General features: G+C 36.2%; 1 long non-coding RNA gene across 5 annotated transcripts in view; it reads left to right on the top strand.

The window, feature by feature from the left end:
* The window catches only part of LOC125964939 (uncharacterized), a 74,291-nt gene that overhangs the window by 37,545 nt on the left and 12,822 nt on the right, over positions 1-23,924 (top strand). The window contains exon 9 of one of the 5 annotated variants that reach the window (XR_007478260.1): positions 12,251-12,358. The exons of the other annotated variants lie outside the window; for them this stretch is intronic. This is a non-coding gene — a long non-coding RNA (uncharacterized LOC125964939). The remainder of the gene's footprint in view (positions 1-12,250; positions 12,359-23,924) is intronic. 5 annotated transcript variants of the gene reach the window in all.

Raw genomic sequence — 23,924 nt, 5'->3', positions numbered from 1 at the left:
AAAGCCTGTATGGCTGAGGAAGACTGAGTGAGAGAAACCATAGTAGGGGTGGCAGAAAATGAGGATCAAGAGGAATGGTAGGCAGAAGTTAGAAAAACTATGGTACCAAAAAGTTCCAGAAGGTATAAAAAAAGAACAAAATTAGAACTTTCAACAAAAAAAGTGATTGTTAAAATATGAAAGTCAAATGGATAATTAATCTGCAGATGAGACAACATTGAAGAAAGAATTAGAAAAATGAAAGGAAGCACTGAAGAAATAAACCTGAAAGCATCACTCAGAAAGAAAGAGATGAAAAATATAAAAGTTAGGTTAAATTTTTTAAAAAATAAGATAAAGAAGTCTCACATATGTCTAATAGACATTCCAGAAGATTGAAGATAGGCTGTATGTGAAATGATACTAAATTGGAATTTTCCAGAAATTTTGAATTTCTAACCTGCTTCATTCATTTAGTTTACTGCAAGTTTTCTTAAATGTGTTTGAATTTGTGACGTTGCAGAATTAAGTTAGAATTTTATAGTCATAATCAAGGTGTATTAACTCTTCACATTGAAAGGTATTTTTGTTATGAAGCACTTGCTAAAAGAACTGAAAACAAACTTTGACATTTATTTTTCACTATCTCCATCTCTTTCTTCTATTCTTTTTGACTTTGGGACGAGAAGGGAGATTGAAATGGGTGGAGAAAGAGAAGCCAGGCTGTGCCTGATATTTGGGAAAGAACGACTGATCTTCTAGGTGGGAGAGTTTCTAGACGTCAGCATTTTTGTTTAGATGAATAGAGTTGACTACATAAATGTATGACTGTCCTTGATAGTATGATCTTGAAAAGGCTTATCAGAAGGTTTTACTTGCTAATGTCTGTGTGACTCATGTAAAAACTAGAACTTATGACTCTCAGTTCCAAATTTCAGTATCTACCTAAGGTAGGATTTTTTAAAACATTTTAATTGAAGTATAGTTGATTTACAATGTTGTGTTAGTTTCAGGTGTTCAGCAAAGTGATTCAGTGATGTGTGTGTATATATATATATATATATATATATATATATTTTAGAGATTCTTTTCATTATACATTATTACAAGATGTTGAATATAGTTCCCTGTGCTATACAGTAGGTCTTGTTGGTTATCTATTTTATATATAATAGTGTGTATATGTTAATCTCAAAGTCCTAATTTATCCCTCCACCACCCCTTTCCCCTTTGGTAAACATAAGTTGGTTTTCTATGTTTGGGTCTACTTCTGTTTTGTATCAATATATAAGTTCATGTGTTTCATTTTTTTAGATTCCACATATAAGTGATATCATATGATATTTGTCTTTCTCTGTCTGACTTACTTCACTTAATATGATAATCTCTAAGTCCATCCATGTTGCTGCAAATGGCATTATTTCATTCCTTCTTATGGCTGAGTAGTATTCCAGTGTGTATATATATATATATATATATATATATATACCACATCTTCTTTATCCATTCATCTGTCGATGGACATTTAGGTTGCTTCCCTGTCTTGGTTATTGTAAATGGTGTTGCTATGAACACTGGGGTGCATGTATCTTTTCAAAGGATATATGCCCAGGAGTGGGATTGCTGGAACATATGTTAACTCTATTTTTAGTTTTTTGAGGAACCCTCTATACTGTTCTCCATAGTGACTGCACCAATTTACATTCCCACCAACAGTGTAGGAGGGTTCTGCCTAGGGTAGGATTTCTGTCTCTCATGATTTGTCTAGTCACTCCTCTCTTCTTCTCTGTACATCTGACAAATTTGTACTCATTTGTACTTATTACCTGAGATTAGTTTTCAAACTTAGATGTTTCTCCAGCATATGCTTATCATTTTTATTAACCCACTCTTTTTCTTAGGTGATTTAGACAGATGAAATTTTACATTGTGATTTGTAACTAATTCACAAGACTTCCAACTTACAAAATTACAAATTACACATACAGCAATCTATTTATTCAAATAGATTATACATAATAGATCACTGTATAATAGATTACTGTATATTTGAATAAATAAATTACTGTATGTGTAATTTTTTGGCGGTAGAGACACCACAAAATATTTTGACTGGCAAAGTAGGAGGTCTGTGGCAAGTGAGAATTTTCACAGTTTTCTCAACTTGATGCATGTACTTTAATTGAAAAAATTAAAGCACAGATTTACTTGGTAGATAAAATAAAGCCAAGACATATTAATTAGGAGTTTTTCAAGGTTTAAAAGCATTTTTAATTTTTAAAACAAATGATAAATGTCCATGGTTAGTATTGCTCTAAAATGAATTCTTTAGCTGAATTTTCCTTTTCATTCCCTTGATTCTGGTCATACTGTTTATATCATAGTTTAATGTGCTGTGTCAATTGGAGTTCAACCAGAGAAACAGAATCAGTTAGGAGCTATATTTTAAGAAATGTATATCATGTGATTGTGAGAACTAGGAAAGCAAGTCTGAAATCTATAGGGCAGGCCATCAGGGAGTACAGGCTAGGACCTCTGGTGCATGGGATGAGACTGCTGTCCACAAGCAGAATTTCTTCTTCAGGGAAGGCTCAAGGCTCATCTCTCCTCTTAAGGAGCTGGGTAGCAGATAGCCAAGAATTTGTTCCAGGGAAGTATGGAGACAGTGGGGTACAGGACCACATATGAACTGAGGCTCCAAGTCCCCTGGCTCCATCATCCAATCAGACTTTACTTACAAAACCCAAATTCAAAGATGAAATTAAAAAAACAAAATGTCAAGACAATGACCACAAAGCATTAAACCCCAAACAACAAGGCACCCTTCTGAATGTGGGGCCCTGGTGCAGACTGCACTGGTTAAATACATGTCCATGCAGCCAGCCCTGAGCTCAAGCCTGAGATAACTCATGCCTCCCAGAGAACAGGGCCTCCTAAGAAAGGAGGAGAAACATTTACATACCAGAGAAACATCTTCTAACCAAACCCTGTACCATCATGGTAGATTAGCTCTGCAGGAATGAAGGGTCACTAACGACCCATTATGAGAATTCCTTCATTCTGGAGACAGGGGTAGGTTAAGGATAAATATGTGACTTGGTCTTCCTTTTTCTCATTCACTTATTCATGTTCATTAATTCAACCAACAAATATGTATTTGCTAGCATTCTACAATGTCCTAATCTTTCTGCTAGTTTATAGGGACACAACTAGAAACAGTGTATGGTTTCTTCCTTGGAGAAACTTACTCTTAAACATACGAATATTATATTCCCTATAGTTCCTGGCATATTTAGCCAAACAACCTAATGCTTATTTAACATAAAGTAAGCAGTGAACCTGACTGAATGTGAAAATGTGAAAGCAGAACTATAGGTAGTATATAAATGAACCTTAAACAAGGTTAAACAAACCTTAAAACAAACCCTATCTTTCTGAAATTATTTCAACACTCCTTAAATGTACTGATTCAGGGTGTCCATTTTCTTTTCCTGCAGTGAAGCATTAAATTCACACTGGTTTAATTACATTGCAAAGAGTCTGAATAATGAAGGAGAGATGCCATGTATTTGAGATTTTTAAGTCTTTCTACATATTTTATTATGAAAATATTCAAGATGTGATTGAAAAAAATCAGTTGTTTTTAAAAAGTCATTTAAAATAACAATAAATAACATTCTCACTATTTTAAAAAGTCATATGCTTAGTCTTACATGTAATATTAGTTAGGAATACATTCAACTATAAGTAATAGAAAACCCTAGTTAGTGGCTTAAATAAATTAAGGTTTCTCTTTTTCACATAACAAGAACAACAGAGACAGAAAGATGCTGTCATTAGTTCAGTGGCAGAACATTTTGGGGCAGCTGTCTCTATTCTAGTGGCCCTTCCCTTGTGTGTTTTATTCCAGTGGAGCTACAGACATTATATCATTATGGTAGTGGGTGCTCAGTCAACATGTGTTCCTATCTTTATGCTAAACAATTCTGAGAATAAGTATGCTTTCCTTTTTTTGTGTGCTAGTCAATTCCCATTTCTATGCTAAATAACATTGGGACTAGGAAGAAAATAAGTTAACTATTTGTTTCAGAAATTACTTGTTCCTTGATAAGCTAACTGTGGGCACTGACTCTTTGCTTATCAAGGCCTGCTTCAAGACCCTCACCTCATTATGTTCATCTGTTACAAAACTATCATGTCATATACTCTGCCATTTCAGGCCCTAAAACCCTACAAATATCCTCCTCTAACCTCCCCTTTATGAGACACTCCCAAGAATCTCTCAAAGGGGTATTCTTTCACAATGTAGGGTGATCAGTAAGTTTTTCTGGAATTTTGTGGAATTTTGTTGATTGGACACACCAGAGCAGGAAGGAGGGTCTCAGCCGTATATGTCCCACTTATCAGGAAATCAAATGTTTCCAGAAATAATTACAGTGGAATTTCATTTAGATTTCACTGGCCGGAACTGCCTGTAACTAAAGGAAAAGGTAAGGGAATGGGAAATCAATCAAGATGTAGCACCTGCAGATTTCCACATGGTCACTCTAAAAAAAAAAAAAAAAAAAAAAGAAGGTTCTTTTAGCAAGAGAGAAGATGATGAACAAATGGATACCAGATAGGCAACTAAACCATGGATGTCTTTTCCCGAATAATCAAAAGAGCTTCATTCAAAAGAACATAGGATAAAATTTGGAAGAAAAAATGTTCAAAATTTAAGACCTATTGGAAGAAAGGACTGAAACATGAAGTTGGATATTCTTGTAAATGGAAGCAAAGATCTCAGTCTTCCCGAACTCAAATAAAAATAGCCTAATTGAAAAAGAGAAGATCAAAGAGCTAATGTGTATATTTTCTGCATAAAAATAATAATTTCTCTATTGCAGATAAATGCCTAGAAAACTAAGAGACAAAGAACATTTGCTCCTTTTTCACAGCTTGGACGGCAGTATTTTTGAGAGTTAGTATTTTTTCTTTAGGAGAGTGCATGTACGTGTATGTGTGCACACACACACACAATTGGTTCAAGAGTCTGCATTGAATGACTGAAAAAAGCAAATGTCCCTGATATCCCTACCATTCAAAATGACAGAGAAATTGAAACAGACCCTATCTGGGTAACTAAGGAGATCAACAGAAACTACTCAGTATCATGCTAAAGCTCTCCCTTCTTCATTTCCGTGGTTCTCTCCCGAACCTTTCCTTCTATCTTCCTATCTCACATACAGATGCATACTGGGGAATTAATTTTTCCAGACTAAAAATTCAAATCTGTTATGTGGATGAATGCTCTGAATTGTTGAAAGGTAGGTGACAATACTCATGGTGGAGATTGGGAGAAGGCGGTACCTTGAGAAAGAGAATAAGGAATCCAACAGCAAGGGTACCCACAAGGGGACCCCCTTACAGATAGCTGAATGTCTTAGTTAAGTTTCTGTGGACATAGAAAAAGTCATATTTATGGTACAAATTTACTGAAAATTTGGAGAAATTATACAGAATTACATCATGGGAATATAAATATCTAAAAGAAATTCAAATATACATGTAAAACCTTTGGAGTGGTATTGTGGGACCAATGTGAAAATGAATAAAGAGAAACGATAGTCCACTTCATATGTCCCACTGAAAAAGCACAGGTATATGTAGATGGTTGTGTTCAGCTCTTCCAGGAAAGTGAGTATAGGGTTACATGGCAGAGCTGAATGAGATGGAGAAGAACATCATGCTAAAAAATAGTCTGAGATCAAAAATGTCTGCTTTCTGTCATATGTCTGCGGAAGGTGAACATTGATTAAAAGAAGGTTAGGTAGAAATGGATGCTTGGGTTACATTCCATCAGAGTCTTGTGCTGCAGAACGCCAAGCATTTCTCAAAAACACATTTGCTATAAATGATTAACCTGATTCTGTTCACAAATAGTATAGTTTATGATTGCTCCCATCCGTAAGGTTTGATAATCTCTGTCTCTTCTTCTTCTTTAAAAAATTTACACCATATTAAGCTTCTCCTTTTCTGAATTCCTCTTTTCATTTATGTGCTTTATGTACTATGTACTTGTTTTATGGACTTTCCTAACATTAAATGTTCCCCTTTTAAGAACAAAAGCTGTATATATTCTTTGCATCTCCTCTAGAAGCCAACACAGCATTGAAGAAAAAGTTCTTGCTCAATGAATACATATTGAATTAAACAAATTAAATAACAATTCCAAAGACATTGAATGTATTTAGACCGAAGGTATTTAGAATGCCTACGGCATAACCTTAGACTTTTCCAATAAGAAAAAGGTTGTCAGGAGGAGTGATTCATGGTGAAAATGGATAACATGATTATATAGGAGTGTGTATTATCTCACTTTTCTAAATTCTCTTTTACAGCCATTGAATCCGAAAATAATAGACGTGGCTTATTCATGGAAAATATTGGAAACATCAAAATAAAAAACTCTTTAAATTTTTTCAAATTCATATATTAAAAACAATTCAGTTATTTTATTGGGAGAAAGTTTATTAATCCAAGGCCATTATCATTATCTCAATATAAGACTTAACAAGAAAAAGACCTAGCAGTTTTAGTGACATATATTTATTGGAGTGATATTGATTAAGAACTATGGTATCTTTCCCTCAAATAGTATATAAAATCAAACTTCTTGTACCCAATAATTATTTTTCTTTACCTTCTTAAATGGCCTTATATGCTGCTTTCAAGATATTGGGTTGCATAATTTCCTTTAAAATTCATTATAAAGACAATATTAATATTTTGAGGAGATTCCGCCACTGTATTTCTACAAAGAGAGGCCATTTAAAGGGTTCTGAGCTTGCTCATTGTTAAGATATTAGTGTACTTACTTGGCCTATTGTTCCTTCCACTGATTCTTTGTCTCCATTTTTTTTTTTTTTTTGTGGTACGTGGGCCTCTCACTGTTGTGGCCTCTCCCGTTGTGGAGCACAGGCTTCGGACGCGCAGGCTCAGCGGCCATGGCTCACAGGCCTAGCCCCTCCGTGGCATGTGGGATCTTCCCGGACCGGGGCACGAACCCGTGTCCCCCGCATTGGCAGGCGGACTCTCAACCACTGCGCCACCAGGGAAGCCCTGTCTCAATTTTAATGAGACATTTGCTTTTTTACCCCCAGCATAATTTTCCTCCTTGGCAAGTCGCCAACTCAAGCAGTTTGGAATCTCTGAAGACATGATAAAAGTAGACATAGAGGTATGAACTGTATTTAATTAAATTCTGTTCAGGACAAGTAAGTAGAAGAGTGATTAATTGCTGTTCACATACCTTTCACCTACTTTTGTCAGGAGACTGTACTGGGAAGAGGCTTAAGGCTAGCTTGATAATCACCAGGGTTCATTCATGTTTCCAAATGAAACCTGGGCTAGAGTTCAACCACACTTAATGCTGCATAAGCATGGCTGCCTCCTGGCACACCAATTTTATGCTAGAAGTTTGGAAGGGATCTACAGGAATTTCTTTGCATTTGGAAATAACAGTAACAATTTGTACACAAAGAATAACCATGTACATTACAGTATCTAAATGAATGTACTAATATCTATTTTTTCTCTTTCTATAAAAAAGAGGATATTACCAAGCAATCTCACATATTTTTGTCCCCATACATAAATAATACAAAAGAGGAAAGCAATAAGAAAAAAATATGCATTTGTTTTCTATTGAAAAGATAAAAAAACTGAATGTGCTTATAACTGAGTTCATTTTCTGCTATTAAACATTTATCATGCACACATAATCAGTGCAGTTATCTGTCAGGAAACCTTATTAAACCAGAAATGAATACTGAAAAATATCATAATTAAACACTATTTTAATTTACTTGTGAAAAAATAGAATGGAAGATGGTGGTACTGATGTTACAGTACTAATTGTATCTGCCATTACAATGCTGTAATCAGCTTTCAACAATGTGCATGAATAACCCAGTGCTAGATTTGAATTGTGATTAATAATTTAAAATGTGTAAAGAGTAAGATTCCACCAAATACAAGTTGGACAGCATGAGCACTAGATGAAAAAAGGTCAGAAACAACCAATATACCTGGTTAGTAATAATTATCCTTTTCAACCGGGATGAATGTCATAGTTTCTATACACACACACATACACACACACACATATTGCAATATTGTTTTCTGAAAATCAATCCAATATTAGGAAATGTGGCAGCAATTTGTATATAACTTGGGTGGTAGTATTTTATTTTTCTTCTTTTTCTTATTAATTGTATCTAAGTCAAACAGACCAGTGTTCAACAAGGTTGTTAAGTAAGTGAAGTGTTATAAAAGATGTAACCAGTCTGTTTAGGAGGAAGATTTTGAGTATCAGCGTGTCTTTTTTTTTGCATGAAGCTTTGAGCTGGAATAGCTGGTCCTTTTTCTTCATTTCCTGTGGCATCTAATTTACTGTCTCTGAAGAGTTTATACGCACAGCCGCATCTCAAACAACATGAGATCAAGTGCATTTTATATTCTTTGACCAAAGGACAGCAGACTGCTGTGGGTTTAGTTTTTTATGGGTAGATTTTCAGCATCCTATTTTTGCCAAGGGGTCTATAAAGTAGCATCACTGAAGCTGTCAGCTTCCCTGACAAGATTACTTGAAAGCAGAACTGTGTGAACTAGTGGAGGTATTAGTTCAGCCCAGGCTCAGTGAGCCTCACAAATAGTTTAATCTGCAGTGTGTCCAAGCCAATAAGAAGGGGAGGCCAAGTCAGGGTTTGAGCAGTTTTGTTAGGAACTTTGTATCTTTGTAACTTTGTAAGGAATCTTTTTGTTTCTTTCTTTTTTGTTGCTGACTATTTTTGAACTTTTTGAGCTGCCATTTAAGATTCCAATTTTCACACCTTTGAACATCCTAGGTTTTCTTGGGCATAATTAGGATTATATTGTCAGATCAAAGTTGTAGGGGATATTTGCTACCAATGTTTAACATAAAATCAAAGCAGGTTTCATTTTTTAAAAAGAGGATTAACATTCAAAAATAACACCAACTTATGCACATTCCTCACCAAAGCCAATTATCCTCCTTGAAAATACTTGATGTATTAATGTTAAAGGTGCTGTAAATATAACTCTACAGATATATTTCTAAATTTTATACCATAAATATAGCTAAATATCATGCAGTCGGTGCAGAGGCTCTGTAAGCAAACAAACATGATATAAATTTCATATTTTACAACTTATTAAATGTATGACCTTAGGTAACTTGTTTATACTCTCTGATGTGTAATATCCTCACTTTTAAAGTTCAACAATGAAACCTTTTTGATAATGTAGCTATGAAGATTTAAAGAATAGGCCAGTTGTAACAAGAAAATAAAATTTGCTATTTTTTTGCAGTACGTGGGCCTCTCACTGTTGTGGCCTCTCCCATTGCGGAGCACAGGCTCCGGACGCGCAGGCTCAGCGGCCGTGGCTCAGGGGCCCAGCCGCTCTGCGGCATGTGGGATACTCCCGGACCGGGACACGAACCCGTGTCCCCTGCATTGGCAGGTGAACTCTCAACCACTGAGCCACCAGGGAAGCCCTAAAATTTGCTATTTTTTAAAAAGAGAAATAATGCCGCTGATCATATGTTCTAAGGAAGTATTAGGACACCATCGGACAAGCATTTTTAACAGAGAATACATGGTAATGGGATCTAGTTTATGAACACAGGTTTGCAGCCTGGAGGAGGGCCTGCACACTGATTCAGGGTTAAAAATGCACTGATTCAGTTGCTGAGGGATCCTGCATAATTCACTTAATTTTCCTGAGACCACCTCCCTAAGCAGTATAAAGAGTATTTTGAATAGAATTATTCATACAACTCCTACCACTTCTAACATTCTATCTTTTCATCTGGGGTATTATAACAAAACTGTTAAACATCCTGCATGAAAACATTCATTCCCAACAATGAACAGTTCAATTAAACATCAAATTCCAGAACATTGAAATTTTTGTGGTTAAAAATGTCCCTAATAGAACAGACAAAAATGAGCTATAAAACATTAAAACACTTATTTGTGAAAGTGTCTCTATGTGAATCCATTTTGTAGCTAGTAGTTGAAAATCTGGCCCAAATTGTTGTAGCTTAAAAAACTTGGGGAGGAAATACAATTGGTTCATTCACTTTCACAGCCCAGGAGTAGCTGTGGTCTCCTGTTAATCTTTATCTAGCAACTGATGTATCTAAGACTTAGTGTCACTTTCTTTATTTCTTAAGGTTGTTACAGTAATCAAAAATTCCTCTTTGAATTCCATGTTGTCTGTCAGAAACTTGTAGAGCTTTCTGCTATTGTCTGAATGTTTGTGTCCTCCCAAGATTCATACGGTGAAATTCTAACCTCCAAAGTTGATTATATTAGTACATAGGGCTTTGGGAGAGAGTAGGTCAGGAGGGCAGTGCCTCCTGAATGGGACTAGTACTCTTATAAAAGAAATCCTACAGAACCCTCTAGCTCCTTCTGCAACCCAGTACAGGGCCAACAAACAACCATGATCTTGGGCTTTCAGCCTCCAAAACTGTGAGAAATAGATTTCTGTTGTTTATAAGCAACCCAGTCTGTAGTACTTTGTTATAGAAGTCTGAAGGGATTAAGACACTCTCCCATCCTAATGTAAATTGGTGCAGCCACTATGGAAAACCCTCTGAGTTTGGTCTTACTATTATTCCATTTCATGGTGGGAAAACTGACATCATAGGTAGTAACTGATAGAGTTGAGACTTCAAGGCAACTAACCGTACTTTAGAATCATGCTCTGAAATGTCTAGACTATAGTGCTCTCAAGTTATAAAAACTAATTTCAAAATCATAACAAATAATATAAATGCAGAGTCAGGAGAACTTGAAAGAAGGTGCAAAGGTAATTTATGCTGCCATTTCTATATTCTTCCACTGAGGAACTCAAACAGTACAGAAGGCTGAATGGAGTTTAACAGTTAAGTGACATCAATTTTTTCTACAGAATATTGAGTTATATTCAGCTTTTATTAGAATAGCTGATGACAGGAAATTGCAAATAATTTATAGTCATTTTGAGACCATTTAGTGTGTTTTTAAAAACTAATTGCTTGACTTGAAAATTAACCAGGAAATTAGCGTCGTATTATAAAACAGTTGATTATGGTCTTGTGGTTCCTCTTCCTTTATGAAGGAAATTTTGATGTCCTTTATTTTTAAACAACTTAGTTTCTGATTCATGAAACTATAGCTCTATTCTGCTAGCCAGTAAACTGTTCCAACCTCTTTGCCTCTACTTCTACTTTTTAAGCTTATCATTTGATTTAGACATTGTATGATCCTTCATTATGGTATGGAATACAAAGAAATCAAAATCCTGTCGTAGAAAATTCTAACTGGTATTTGCTGTTTCAAAGGTCTTCTCTGACATCATAATAAATAATTATTTCAATATTCTTCTTAACTTCCCAGGAAAAGTAGTAAGGATATACTGCTTATGATGATGGAAGTTACTGCAAAATTTTTTTAAATCAAATTTTCTGGACCTGGAGTTATTTGATCACAGTATAATTTGATTATGTAGATGTAACTTGAATGTATAGGAGGGAAAATTATGATGCCAAAATGACAGGATTCTGCACTGGTTTCATAACTCTCACAGTGAAATCAATTCATAAATATTACAGATTTTTACACTCAGAAATTCATTTTAACTTTGATCTGATTTAATCTCTCCCAATTATCTTAAGGATTATATTGTACCTACTTTGGAAAATGAAAAACAATTCTGACCTGACCTGATAATCATCATATTATTAATCCATTGCCAACATATAGAGCAATTAAGATAATTTAATAGTTTCTTATTTTCTACCCACCTACTTTGTAAGTCTTTAACATGAGTCCAACATTTACTACCTAATTAAGTCACAATGTTACTTGAATTTTAAGTTACATCTTAGTAACATTCAAATGCTGATTAAAATGCTAGACTTGTTAAAATTTAAAACCAATGTTCTGAGTTTAGGGTGAAAAGCAATAAATTAATTTCTTTTAACAGGAACATTTCTCCTGTGAAGACTCACTTCCCACTCTTCTGATATTAGAACTTAGATTTTCTTTGTGGGTCTTCCCTACGCTTACTTATTTTTCTTTATTTAATGTTATTGACCCTATTCCTACGTCCAAAGGTAGGCATAACAGATGGGACCCAAAGAGATGCAAAATAATATTTCCTGGGACTTTCATGAAACAGAAGTGTCTCTTATCCTTTTCCCTCTTCTTCTAGATAGAGTGGCATAAAAGTATAAGGTCTCAAGATAATGTATTCACTTTGGTACCAAAAAAAGGGAAACCTGGTATTGCCAGTGGACCGCCCCAAGAAAACTGAGAACAAAGAGGTAATACTGGAGAATGTTGCTGTGGAAAGACAGAAATCAGGTTACTCATAGCATTGTATTTACTCTGTATCAAACCTTCCCTAAAATAAATTCTACTGAAGGTATTTTCAATCCAATGAGCCAATAAAACTCTTTTCGAAGACACCTGCTAACTAGATTTCAATATTTGTTTCCAGTTCCATTTTCTCCCTTGAGGTAAATTTACATAAGTATATTGCATAAATATTAAGTGTACTATTCCATAAGTTTTTTTTTTTTTTTTTTTTGCGGTACGTGGGCCTCTCACTGTTGTGGCCTCTCCCGTTGCGGAGCACAGGCTCCGGACGCGCAGGCTCAGCGGCCATGGCTCACGGGCCTAGCCCCGCCGCGGCATGTGGGATCTTCCTGGACCGGGGCACGAACCCGTGTCGCCTGCATCGGCAGGCAGACTCTCAACCACTGTGCCACCAGGGAAGCCCTCTATAAGTTTTAATATCTACATATTCCCATGTAATGCATCACCATCAAGACATATTATTCTTACAGAAGTAATTGCATGCTGCTTTCTAGACAATCATCCAAGAAGCCAACTACTTTAAAGTTTTTTAATAGTATAGATTAGTTTTACTAGCTTTCATATAAATTGGAACCATACAATATGAATTATTTTGTGTCAATCTCAAAATAATGTTTTTCAGATTCATCCATGTTTTTCCATGTATTAGCAGTCTATTCCTTTTTACTGCTGAGTAGTATCCTATTTTATGAATATATGACCTTGTTTTCCATTCTCCTATTGAAGGACATTTTGGTTGTTTTCAGTTTTTGACCATTATGACTAAAATTGCTATGAGCATTCATGTACAGGTCTTTGAGTCAGAATATGCTTTATAACTATTTTCTATATTTTGCCCTTGCCCTTTGTTTTTTTCTTTTCCTTTCTTTTTATCTTCCATTCTTTTTCTGCCTTCCCTGGTTTTAATGTAACATTTTGTATAATTCCAATTTCTCTCCTCTCTTATTATATCAATTGTACTTCTGTTTAAAATACTTCACTGGTTATCTTTCAGTTTGCAACATATATTTACAACTAATGTAAGTTTCTTTTTAAATAACCTTACATGCTTCATAGGTAGTGTTCCTACTTCATAAGAGAGTATTCCCAAACCCTCCCATCCCTTATAATATTACTGTCATTTTCTCACTTACCCATAAATTACACCTGATACCTTGTTACTGTTTTGATTTTTAGTAAACGGTTACCTGCTAGATAAAAGAAAAAGAAGAGAAATATTTTTCACTTAGTTTCATGCTCTTCCTTTCTTTATGAAGATCTGAGTTTCTGACCTATTTTATTTTCTTACTCGCTGAAGAACTTCTTTTCACATTTTTGCAAGACAGGAGTGCTGGCAACAAATTTCTGTTTATCTGAGAGCCTTTATTTCCCCTTCACTTTTTTAAAAACAATCTTTCTTGGAGTAAAATTGCTTTACAATGTTGTGTTAGTTTCTGCTGTATAACAAAGTGAATCAGCTATACATATACATATATCCCCATATCCCCTCATCCCCTCCCTCTTGTGTCTCCCTCCCACCCTCCCTATCCCACACTCTAGGTGGTCACAAAGCACCAAACAGATCTCCCTGTGCTATCCAGCTGCTTCCCACTAGCTATCTATTTTACATTTGGTAGTGTATATATGTCCATGCCACTCTCTCACTTCGTCTCAGCTTACCCATCCTCCGCCCCATGTCCTTAAGTCCATTCTGTACTTCTGCGTCTTTATTCCTGTCCTGCCCCTAGGTTCTTCAGAACCTGTTTTGTTGTGTTTTTTTTTTTAATTCCATATATATGTGTTAGCATATGGTATTTGTTTTTCTCTTTCTGACTTACTTCACTCTGTATGACAGTGTAGTTCCATCCACCTCACTACAGATAACCCAATTTCATATCTTTATGGCTGAGTAATATTCCATTGTATATATGTGCCACATCTTCTTTATCCATTCGTCTGTCATTGGACACTTAGCTTGGTTCCATGTCCTGGCTATTGTAAGTACTGCTGCAGTGAACATTGTGGTACATGACTCTTTTCGAATTATGTTTTTTTCAGGGTATATGCTCAGTAGTGGGATTGCTGGGTCATATGGTACTTCTATGTTTAGTTTGTTTGTTTGTTTGTTTTTGCGTTACATGGGCCTCTCACTGTTGTGGCCTCTCCCATGTGGAGCACAGGCTCCGGACGCGCAGGCTCAGTGGCCATGGCTCACGGGCCCAGCCGCTCCACGGCATGTGGGATCTTCCTGGACCGGGGCATGAACCCGTGTCCCCTGCATCAGCAGGTGGACTCTCAAACACTGCGCCACCAGGGAAGCCCCTACTTTTAGTTTTTTAAGGAACCTCCATACTGTTCTCCATAGTGGCTGTATCAATTTACTTTCACAAAACAGTACAAGAGGGTTCTCTTTTCTCCACACCCTCTCCAGCATTGATTGTTTGTAGATTTTTTGATGATGGCCATTCTGACTGGTGTGGGGTGATACCTCATTGTAGTTTTGATTTGCATTTCTCTAATGATTAGTTATGTTGAGCATCCTTTCATGTGTTTGTGGCAATCTGTATATCTTCTTTGGAGAAATGTCTATTTAGGTCTTCTGCCCATTTTTGCATTGGGTTGTTTTTTTTTGATATTGAGCTGCATGAGCTACTTGTATATTTTGGAGATTAATCCTTTGTCATTTGCTTCATTTGCAAATATTTTCTCCCATTCTGAGGTTTGTCTTTTCGTCTTGTTTATGGTTTCCTTTGCTGTGCAAAAGCTTTGAAGTTTCATTAGGTCCCATTTGTGTAGTTTTGTTTTTATTTCCATTTCTCTAGGAGGTGGGTCAAAAAGGATCTTGCTGTGATTTATGTCATAGAGTGTTCTGCCTATGTTTTCCTCTAAGAGTTTTATGGTGTCTGGCCTTACATTTAGGTCTTTAATCTATTTTCAGTTTATTTTTGTGTATGGTGTTAGGGAGTGTTCTAATATCATTCTTTTCCATGTAGCTGTCCACTTTTCCCAGCACCACTTATTGAAGAGGCTGTCTTTTCTCCATTGTATATTCTTGCCTGCTTTATCAAAGATAAGGTGACCATATGTGTGTGGGTTTATCTCTCGGCTTTCTATCCTGTTCCATTGATCTATATTTCTGTTTTTGTGCCAGTACCATACTGTCTTGATTACTGTAGCTTTGTAGTATAGTCTGAAGTCTTGGAGCCTGACTCCTCCAGCTCCATTTTTCTTTCTCAAGATTGTTTTGGCTATTTGGGGTCTTTTGTGTTTCCTTACAACTTGTGAAAATTTTTGTTCTAGTTCAGTGAAAAATGCCACTAGTAGTTTGAGAGGGATTGCATTGAATCTGTAGATTGCTTTGGGTAGTATAGTCATTTTCACAATGTTGATTCTTCCAATCCAAGAACATGGTATATCTCTCCATCTGTTTGTATCATCTTTAGTGTCTTTCATCAGTGTCTTATAGTTTTCTGCATACAGGTCTTTTACCTCCTTAGGTAGGTTTATTCCTAGGTATTTTATTCTTTTTGTTGCAATGGTAAATGGGAGTGTTTCCTTAATTTCTCTTTCAGATTTTTATCATCAGTGTATAGGAATGCCAGAGATTTCTGTGCATTAATTTTGTATCCTGCTACTTTACCAAATTCATTGATTGGCTCTAGTAGTTTTCTGGTAGCATTTTTAGGATCCTCTGTGTATAGTATCATGTCATCTACAAACAGTGACAGTTTTACTTCTTCTTTTCCGGTTTGGATTCCTTTTATTTCTTTTTTCTCTCTGATTGCTGTGGCTAAAACTTCCAAAACTATGTTGAATAATAGTGGTGAGAGTGGGCAACATTGTCTTGTTCCTGATCTTAGTGGAAATGCTTTCAGTTTTTCACCATTGAGAACGATGTTGGCTGTGGGTTTGTCATATATGGCCTTTATTATGTTGAGGTAAGTTCCCTTTATGCCTACTTTCTGGAGAGTTTTTATCATAAATGGGTGTTGAATATTGTCGAAAGCTTTTTCTGCATCTATTGAGATGATCATATGGGTTTTCTCCTTTAATCTGATAATATGGTGTATCACATTGATTGATTTGCGTATATTGAAGAATCCTTGCATTCCTGGGATAAACCCGACTTGATTATGGTATATGATCCTTTTAGTGTGCTTCTGGATTTTGTTTGCTAGTATTTTGTTGAGGATTTTTGCATCTATATGCATCAGTGATATTGGCCTGTAGTTTTCCTTTTTGTAACATCTTTGGTTTTGGTATCACGGTGATGGTGGCCTCGAAGAATGAGTTTGGGAGTGTTGCTCCCTCTGCTATATTTTGGGAGATTTTGAGAAGGATCAGTGTTAGCTCATCTCTAAATGTTTGAAAGAATTTGCCTGTGAAGCCATCTGGCCCTGGGCTTTTGTCTGTTGGAAGATTTTTAATCAGTTTGTTTCAGTGCTTGTGATTGGTCTGTTTATATTTGCTATTTCTTCCTGGTTCAGTCTCAGAAGGTTGTGCTTTTCTAAGAATTTGTCCATTTCTTCCAGGTTGTCCATTTTATGGCATATATTTGCTTGTAGTACTCTCTCATGATCCTTTGTACTTCTGCAGTGTCAGTTGTTACTTCTCCTTTTTTATTTCTAATTCTATTGATTTGAGTCTTCTCCCTTTTTTCTTGATGAGTCTGGCTAATGGTTTATCAATTATATTTATCTTCTCAAAGAACCAGCTTTTAATTTTATTGATCTTTGCTATTGTTTCCTTCATTTCTTTTTCATTTATTTCTGATCTGATCTTTATGATTTCTTTTCCTTCTGCTAACTTTGGGTTTTTTTTGTTCTTCTTTCTCTAATTGCTTTAGGTGTAAGGTAAAGTTGTTTATTTGAGATGTTTCTTGTTTTTTGAGGTAGGATTGTATTGCTCTAAGCTTCCCTCTTAGAACTGCTTTTGCTGCATCCCATAGGTTTTGGGTCATTGTGTTTTCACTGTCATTTGTTTCTAGGTATTTTTTGATTTCCTCTTTGAATTCTTCAGTGATCACTTCGTTATTAAGTAGTGTATTGTTTAGCCTCCATGTGTTTCTATTCTTTACAGATCTTTTCCTGTAATTGATATCTAGTCTCAAAGCGTTGTGGTCAGAAAGGATACTTGGTATGATTTTGATTTTCTTAAATTTACCAAGGCTTCATTTGTGACCCAAGATATGATCTATCTTGGAGAATCTTCTATGAGCACTTGAGAAGAAAGTGTATTCTGTTGTTTTTGGATGGAACGTCCTATAAATATCAGTTAAGTCCATCTTGTTCATTGTAGCATTTAAAGCTTGTGTTTCCTTATTTATTTTCGTTTTGGATGCTCTGTCCATTGGTGAAATTAGGGTGTTAAAGTCCCCTACTATGATTGTGTTACTGTCAATTTCCCCTTTTATGGCTGTTAGCATTAGCCTTATGTATTGAGGTGCTCCTATGTTGGGTGCATAAATATTTACAATTGTTATATCTTTTTATTGGATTGATCCCTTGATTATTATGTAGTATCCTTCTTTGTTTCTTGTAGTAGTCTTTATTTTAAAGTCTATTTTGTCTGTTATGAGAATTGCTGCTCCAGCTTTCTTTTGATTTCCATTTGCATGGAATATCTTTTTCCATCCCCTCACTTTCAGTCTGTATGTGTCCCTAGGTCTGAAGTGGGTCTCTGGTAGACAGCATATATACGGGTCTTGTTTTTGTATCCATTCAGCCAGTCTGTTTCTTTTGGTTGGCACATTTAATCCATTTACATTTAAGGTAATTATCGATATGTATGTTCCTATTACCATTTTCTTAATTGTACTGGGTTTGTTATTGTCTGTCTTTTCTTTCTCTTGTGTTTCCTGCCTAGAGAAGTTCCTTTAGCATTTGTTGTAAAGTTGGTTCGGTAGTGCTGAATTCTCTTAGCTTTTGCTTGTCTGTAAAGGTTTTAATTTCTCCATCGAACCTGAATGAGATCCTTGCTGGGTATAGTAATCTTGGTTATAGTTTTTTCCCTTTCATCACTTTAAGTATGTCCTGCCATTCCCTGCTGGCTTGCAGTGTTTTGCTGAAAGATCAGCTGTTAACCTTATGGTGATTCCCTTGTATGTTATTTGTTGCTTTTCCCTTGCTGCTTTTAATATTTTTGCTTTGTATTTAATTTTGATAGTTTGGTTCATATGTGTCTTGGTGTGTTTCTCCTTGGATTTATCCTGCATGGGACTCTCCGCACTTCCTGGACTTGATTGACTATTTCCTTTACCATATTAGGGAATTTTTCAACTATAATCTCTTGAAATATTTTCTCAGTCCCTTTCTTTTTCTCTTCTTTTCTGGGACCCTTATAATTCGAATGTTGGTGTTTTTAATGTTGTCCCAGAGGTCTCTGAGACTGTCCTCAATTCTTTTCATTCTTTGTCTTTATTCTGCTTTGCAGTAGTTGTTTCCACTATTTTATCTTCCAGGTCACTTATCCGTTTTTCTGCCTCAGTTATTCTGCTATTGATTCCTCTAGAGAATTTTTAATTTCATTTATTGTGTTGTTCATCATTGTTTGTTTGATCTTTAGTTCTTCTAGGTCCTTGTTAAACGTTTCTTATATTTTCTCCATTCTATTTCCAAGATTTTAGATCATCTTTACTATCATTACTCTGAATTCTTTTTCAGGTAGACTGCCTGTTTCCTCTTCATTTGTTTGCTCTGGTGGGTTTTCACCTTGCTCCTTCATCTGCTGTGTGTTTTTCTGTCTTCTCATTTTGCTTATCTTACTGTGTTTGGGGTCTCCTTTTCGCAGTCTGCAGGTTTGTAGTTCCCATTGTTTTTGGTGTCTGCCTCCAGTGAGTAAGGTTGGTTCAGTGGGTTGTGTAGGCTTCCTGGTGGAGGGGACTAGTGCCTGTGTTCTGGTGGATGAGGCTGGATCTTGTCTTTCTGGTGGGCAGGTCCACATCTGGTGGTGTGTTTTGGGGTGTCTGTGGACTTATTATGATTTTAGGCAGCCCCTCTGCTAATGGGTGAGGTTGTGTTCCTGTCTTGCTAGTTGTTTGGCATAGGGTGTCCAGCACTGTAGCTTGCTGGTCGTTGAGTGGAGCTGGGTCTTAATGTTGAGACAGAGATCTCTGGGAGAGCTTTAGCTGTTTGATATTATGTGGAGCTGGGAGATCTGTGGTGGACCAATGTCCTGAACTCTGCTCTCCCACTTCAGAGGCACAGTTCTGACACCCGGCTGGAGCACCAAGACCCTGTCAGCCACACGGCTCTCCCTGGACAGATTCCTGGAGTCTTCCTCCCTGAAGCGTTCAGAAGTGCTACTAAAGGAGGTGGGGGTGGCAGGATGCTGGGGCCACTTAGAAAAGGGAAGAGGGAAGAAAGAAGTTTCCCCTTCATTTTTGAAAGATAATCTCACTGGGTACATATTTTATGTTGGTGTTTCTTTCTTCCAGTAATCAAATGTATCTTGGTTTCTGAGGAGAAGTCAGGTATAATTCTTATCTTTGTTCTTCTACAGGTAAGATTTCCCCACCCCAGTCCCTGGTTTGTTTCAGGATTTTTTCTTTTTCTGATTTTCTGTAGTTTGAAGATAATATACCTAGGTGAAAAATTTGGGGCATTTATTCTGCTTGGTATTCATTGAACTTCCTGGATATATGTTTAATTTGGAGGAATTAACATTAATTTACATTAATAATTAATTAAAATGAGTTTACATTAACATTAATTTGTGGAAATTATCAGTCATTGTTATTTCAAATATTTTGTCTGTTCCTTTCTCTTATTCTTCTACTACTGGTATTCCCATTCCACTTATGTTCCACCTTTTGTCATTATCCCAGAGTCTTTTGATATTCTGTTCTTTTGTTTGTTTTTGCTCTCTTTGCCTTTTGGTTATTAAGGATTCTATTGATATATCATCTAGCTCAGAGATTCTCTCCTTAGCCTTCCCTGTCTAGTAGTAAGCCCGTCAAGGGCATTCTTCGTTTTTGTTACAGTGCTTTTTACCTCTAAAATTTGTTTTTGGTTCTTTCTTAGAATTTCCACTTACATTGCCCATCTGTTCTTATATGCCATCTACTTTATCCATTAGAGCCCTTTAGCATAATAATCATAGTTTTTAAAAATTCATGGTCTGATAACTCCAACATCCCTATTATGTCTGGTTTTGATACTTGCTCTGTATCTTCACATTTTGTTTTTTGCCTTTCAATATTTTTCTTGATAGCTGGATATAATAGACTCAGTAAAAACAACTGCTGTAAATAGATCTATATTATATACACATATATTATTACACATTTTATGTAATGTGCTGGTGAGGTGTACAGGGAGGGGAAGCATTCAACAGTTCTATGATTTAGGTCAGTCTTTTAGTGAGCCTGTACCTCTGGACTGTGAACTTCACATACATTATTCATTTTTTTTCTCCTCACTTAGGATGGATAAGATGGCTAGAGTGGGCTGGAATTGGCTATTTCCCTTCTCCCACATGGAAGGATAGAGCAAGCTGGAGCTGGGTATTTCTCTTCCCCTGGTTAGTTAGGCTCTAGTAATACCCCCAGTATATTAGCCTCTGTTTAACTAGTTTCCCTTGAGGGCAAGCCTTACTAAGAAAAACAGAGTGCTATGGCATATTTCAAAATGGTTCCTTTTTCACTTTCTCTGACACAAGCTCAAGGGGATTTTTCTCCTTTACTTATTATGGGCACTTGGTTGAGCTCCTGGAGGTAAATCTCACAACATTGCAGGGTCCCCCATGACTGGGTAGCCCTGGAGTTTTTAACTCCCAGACTTGTGTACACTGAGTCTCCAGCAATTTATCAATTACAGTGCAGGTCTTCCTAACCCAGCACAACCCACAGCAGTTTCTGCCTGTGATCTCTGCTCAGGGAAAGCACCCTTCCCTGTATTTGCCTGTCTGCCTCTCCAACATCGGGAACTGTGGTTTGTCCTGTGTCCTCTCCTATGAATCCAAGAAGAGTTGTTAACTTTTTAGTGAACAACTTTTTGCTTTTTTTTAGGACAGAGTGCACACTTCCAAACTCCTTATATGTAGAACCAGAAACCAGAAGTCTAAATAATCTCTCCATTAAACTTTTTTCAATTAACCCTTGAGTGTGTTATCTCGAGAGATACCAAGATCCAAATTGAAACAAACATACTATAAAAATACTAATTTGATTTCTTATTCAGAAGTAATTTTATTTTAAAGCTAATGTAACTAGTACTTTGATTAAGATGACTTATGAGATGTAGCAATATAAAGCAACTCTATTTTGTTTATCCCATTGTTCTTTGAAATGTACTCTGAACAGCCAGGATGAAAACTTAGGTGGGCTCCACGACATTTATGGCCACTCTAAGATTTAAAAATAAAATCGTATTTGAAGTTTCCAAACAGTCTCAATTCAGCAATAAATGGGAAACTCTGTTACTTCAAAATTTGAATTTGATTTTATATTGAAGATGTACTACTCCTCTCCCATGTTTATTCTTGCTATACATGGGAAGTCTAGAGTCTAGAAGTGGGGTTAAGTTATCTATCTCCTCCTTCTTCAGAGATATTGACCCTTCTTTATCATTCTACATTTAAAATGAAATTTCTTTTCATACTTGTAGGACAAAGAGGTAAAGGAAGAAATAGCCTTATGAAAGTTTTTACTTTTCTGATACTGTCATGAGCTACTTTATCCTTTTTCTGTATGTATCAGCTATTTAAAGCTTAATCCCACTTTTGTGGGTTGTTATAAGTTTTCTTCACAGACTCCAACCTGTATTTCATGGGATCTCTTACCCTTGGTTCTCTTGATGACGGTGATGCTTTCTCTTTTGATTTATAGTTTACACCTCTTTATGTAGTCCTTGGACCTCTAGCAATAGCTCCAGGATTTTTCTGTCATCTTTTTTTTTCTTTCTTTTTTTTTTTTTTTTGCGGTAGCACAGGCTCCAGACGCGCAGGCTCAGCGGCCATGGCTCACGGGCCCAGCCACTCTGCGGTGTGTGGGATCCTCCCAGACCGGGGCACGAACCCGTGTCCCCTGCATCGGCAGGCGGACTCTCAACCACTGCGCCACCAGGGAAGCCCCTCTGTCATCTTTTAATTAACCTATTTTAAATCGTCCTTCTTTGATAGGATATAAGATAAACCCATAATTTATCTCTCTGGTTGTAACTGAAATCTGGACTGTGGAAACCACTTGTACGGTCTATCAACTTACTATTTTTAAAGTTCGATACTTTCAAAAATGTAGTCCTTTTCTCGGCAGCCACAAATTTTTTCATTCAATCTCTTATCTTTTAGATTTTGATATAAAACAAATACCTATCCACTGGCTACCCCAAACTCTACAGGAGATATATTAAGGTCTCAGAGTCATTTGTTTGTTTGTTTGTTTAAGAATTTGCTTTCTTGAGCTATTGATAAAAGTCAGGATTCCCCACTCTTCATTCTTGAGGAAGATGAGATTCATAGAAACCTCCTTCCCAAAAATTCATTTAAAAATCCTTCCCTGACCCTATTTCCTACTCCTGATCCTTTTGCATTATTGGTTTTGGTAGAAGGTTTAACAGTTTAGAAATAATTTCTTTAAAATTTTGCATCACAGTATGACATGTCACTTTGGAATATAGTATGTATTTTTTTCTTGGCCCCTTAATAGAAGGTTCCATTCAACATGCTGTTACAGTTCCATCTTCCTTTTTGTCATTGCCACATTCTGCATCTCCACTTACCTTTCCCCCTTTTTTTAAAATGGAATAAGTCAAATAATTCCTTTGTTTATTTGTGTAAAGAAAATGGGGTTCATTTTGTGATGGCTTTATTTCACTTTCATCGTATTGGAACTGTTCTTGCAATATACTGGGACATTTGCTCACATTTTCTTTACCCACATTTCCCAGCTATTTCGGGTATAATTCAAGCCTCCTTTTTACCCTTTTTCAAGTCTCATTCAAAGCATAATGGCATATGAGGAACAAGGGCACAGAGAATGGAGACATCTTCTTTTCCATTTTCTACTAATCAGACAATGCTTCTAGCCCTCTCCAGAATTTTTCCTTGTAAGAGTTTTTTTTAATATTTTAACAACTAAATTATATGTTAGTGTTTCCGATTTTTCTCTTCCATATGGTTAAATTAATAAAATTCCTTCGTCTGGCTTATCTCTCTACTTGTGATAAGATATAAATCAGATAATTACCAACCTGGGGCAGTTTTAGAAGTCTGTCTTGTTCCACAGAGAAGCAAAACCTTCCCTTGGTTGTCTGCCCACACTGGGAAGAGCCCTCAGAAAAGAAGCAAAAAGCAGACATCCAAGAGCTCTATTCCAGTAATCAACATCTGATGTCTATCTGATTTAGTATTTTTGGAACCTGCTCTCTTATACTTGATTCTGATACAATAGCATGGTTTTATTGTATGGATAAACTTTTCCCATTGTTCTCTTGGGCTCCAATTAAAATCTTGGATTATAAAGCACAGGTTTTTAGGGCTGCAATATGTATATAGTTTTATATAATATTTATGTAACTAAATATATAACTAAAT

This window comes from Orcinus orca, chromosome 7 (assembly GCF_937001465.1).
Source record: "Orcinus orca chromosome 7, mOrcOrc1.1, whole genome shotgun sequence".
NCBI lineage: Eukaryota > Metazoa > Chordata > Mammalia > Artiodactyla > Delphinidae > Orcinus > Orcinus orca.
Note: the sequence above shows the minus strand (reverse complement) of the source record. Positions and strands in the feature narration are given on the sequence as shown.